Genomic DNA, 3,575 nt, shown 5'->3' with positions numbered 1-3,575 from the left:
GGGGCCACAAGCATGGGGGCACCAGGTATCAGTGGCAGCCGTGCCTGAGGCCCCGGATTATGTGATCAGGAAGGGAAGGGGCGGGTCTAGCAGGCATGGCAGCACCCCTGAGCACCCGGTGCAGGCCCAGGGTGCAGCCTGCCTGCAGCCCTTTGATTCTGCCCATTGGAAAGGAAGGGCGGGGCCCACAAGCATGTCGCCACCCAGGGCATCGGGTACAGCCGTACCGGCAGCCCCCATCTGCAATGGAGAAGGGAGGGGTGGGGCAGCAGGCATGGCAGCATCCTCGGCACCGGGTGCTGGCCCAGGGTGCAGCCGTGCCTGCAGCCCTCTGGTCTGCAATGGCAAAGGGAGGGGCGGGGCCACAAGCATGGCGGAACCCAGGGTATCGGGTGCAGCTGTGCCTGTAGCCCGGGATATGTGATCACGAAGGGAGGGGCGGGGCCACAGGCAGGGGAGATCGGGGCTGGTGGGGCAACCACAGAGGTCAGCCAGCATTCAGGCCCCCAACTGGCTCTCCCTGGGAGTCCGGAGTGGAGGGCTCTCTCTCTGGTAACCTAGAAATCAAGCTCCCAGGGCAACTGTGGAGAAACCAAGCCTGGCGAGCCATGGAGAGGGCGACCTACCTGGAGGCCACGCAACTTTTATAGTTGAAGTCGCCCTGGATGGAGGACTGGGGGTAGCAGGGATCAGAGTCGGCCAAGTCAGCCATGGAACCCCGGGTCCCCGCCGAATGACTAGAACACATGGACTTCAATGGTCCTCGGTCACTTGCTGAGCAGCAGTCAGCCTGGACCAGGAATCAAACCCAAAACCTGACAGAATGGAACCCAAACCTTTGCTGTGGCAGGGGAGCTCCGACCCACAGCAGGGGCCAGGGCACACCAGAGGGATTTTGTTGAGGGGCCCTGACAGGCAGCACCCTGAGCAGTGGGTTAGAACCTCCTCCTGATACAGCAAGGTTGCAGGTTGGATCCCTGGTCAGGGCACAGACAAGAAGCAACCAAAGAGAGCATAGTAAGTGGAACAACACACTGATGTTTCTCTCGCTCCCTTCCTCTCTCTAAAATAATCAATCAATAAAAATGAAAATAAAAAATAAACCCTCTGGCCCTAACCAGTTTGGCTCAGTGGATAGAGCATCGGCCTGTGGACTGAGGGGTCCCGGGTTCAATTCTGGTCAAGGGCATATACCTTTGTTGTGGGCACATCCCCAGTAGGGGGTGTGCAGGAGGCAGTGGATCGATGTTTCTCTCTCATCGATGTTTCTCACTCTCCATCCCTCTACCTTCCTCTCTGTAAAAATCAATAAAATATATTTAAAAAAAATAAAAATAAACCCTCTGGCTTGCAGAGTTGCTAAACAGTTAGAAAGCAAAGTCTCATCCCTTCCCGTTCATTCAACAAATACTTCATATGCTCCTTCAATAATCACACTGGGAATGGGTGTTTGTTTGTTTGTTTTGGTTAATTCTCACCTGAGGACATTTTTGCATTGATTTTTTTTTTGTTTATTTATTTATTTTTTTTACAGAGAGTGGGAGGGAGGGAGAAAGACAGAAACTAATATGAGAGACATCAAATGGTTATCTCTTGCTGAATCCCCGACCAGGGCCCTGGATTAAGCCGGCAACCCAGGTATATGTCTTCAATTGGAATCCAACATGGTACCCTTCAGTCTGCCTGCAAAAGCACTATCCACTGAACGAAACCAGCATTTTTTTTTCTTTTTAAGTCCTCCTCTAAGGATATGTTCTTTTCATTGATTCTAGAGAGAGAGGAAGGGAGAGGGAAAGAGAAAGAGAAACATTGATCAGTTGCCCAAGCAACCCACAACCTGTGTATGTGCCCCCACCTGGAATCGAACTCATGACCCTTTGATGCATGGGAGGACACTCTAACTACTGATCCACACCAACCAGGGCCTGGAGCTACAATGAGTTCCCTCAGGGGGGGTGGGGGTGCTGCTCATCCAGAAGCCGGGCTCATGGCTGGTAAGTGCAGCGGAGGTGGCAGGAACCTCCTCGGCAGCACTGAGGAGCAGCGAGCCGAGTGGTAGGGAGCAGCAAGCCGAGTGGTAGGGAGCAGCGAGCCGAGTGGGAGGTAAGGAGCAAGGGGTCCCAGACTGTGAGAGGGCACAGGCCGGGCTGAGGGATTCCCCCCACCCCCAGTGCACGAATTTCGTGCACCGGGCCTCTAGTCCTTTATATAAAAGAATAAGTATTATAAGCTACTACAACTTTGAGTTGTTAGCATCACAAAACAGTTGACTAAACAGTACTTTATTTGTTCTTACCAGGCAGCTTGCAGGGTCATGTCTTAGGTGAGAGGCAAGGACAGCAGCCAAAGCTCAGGACTAGCCCTAAAACCTGCGGAATTTTTCTGACTCAGCCCTCCTCCTGTTCACCTGTTACTAACCTAATAGTGGCAGCCAGGCTTCTCACGGAGACTGTTTGCACGTTTTGAGCTGGACCAGGAATAGGATGTGGTCAGACCCTGGCCAGGTGCTGAAGTGTTCTGTGACTTCAGAGGCAGCACCGTCCATACCAGGGTCACCTGGATCTCCTGATTTGTTTATTCAGAGGGAGTGTTTTCTTAAAGTAACCCTCCTGGTTTTAAGTTTTACTAAGTGTATGGCAGGAGTATATAGAAGTATATGAAATTGTCTTAGTTCTCCTGCATGGAATAATTTAATATGCAGTATTCCAAGTGTGCAATTGGATCAGTGAAAGTGAGTTACAGCAAATTGGTTAAATCTTATTACAACAAAACATATTATAAGGGAGTGTTTGTGACCCAAAGTATTTCAAAAATATACTAATGGCCAATTTATTGAAATAAAATTTGATGTTTCCTTGCTTTGTACAATGTGAGTTGACTTGCAAATTTTTTTTTTTTGCGGGGAGGGAGTGTTTGGCAGTATTCTGCAGAGTGACAGGGTAAAGACTCATAATGAACTGGCAGGACTCATTTTAAATGCCTAACCACCCAAGCCCTAACTTTGTATTCCTGAGCAAGTCACATTGAGCTGTTTCACTTCCCCCATCTGCAAAACAGGGACAGTAACAAGGGGAATAAAGATTATATATGAGATTATATGTTTAAAGCACTTAGCACACTGCTAGCATATTATAAGCACCTGATATTTGTTAGACATCTTTTTACTCTCATTTATGCCATACATATTTATATATAAAGCACAAAAAACATTCAATATTTTTAAAAGTTTTAGCTGTTGGTACTTCCAAATGGTTAAAATATGCATGAATTTTCACCAAAAACTGAAATCTTACTACCATGATAGAGGAGATAAAAGGAGAAAAAGGAAATAATTCTGTTTTGTTTTGACAAAAGACAAGGCAGTAATTTCCATAAATATTCAACAACTAATATCAAGAATTTGAACATTTTAAAATGTCACTGCCTTTTAGTCATAATTATACTCCTTTACATTCCATAGCACTTATTCTTTTCAAGGTACTTAGCTAGCTATATTTTTTAATTCTCCCAGCTATTTTATGTTATTTACATATTTCATATCCATACAATTCTTCTCTGTCAAAGTCAATGGCATT

This window comes from Myotis lucifugus, unplaced genomic scaffold, assembly GCF_000147115.1.
Source record: "Myotis lucifugus unplaced genomic scaffold, Myoluc2.0 scaffold_22, whole genome shotgun sequence".
NCBI lineage: Eukaryota > Metazoa > Chordata > Mammalia > Chiroptera > Vespertilionidae > Myotis > Myotis lucifugus.
The sequence above is the reverse complement of the archived record's forward strand: the minus strand, read 5'-3'. Positions refer to the sequence as shown.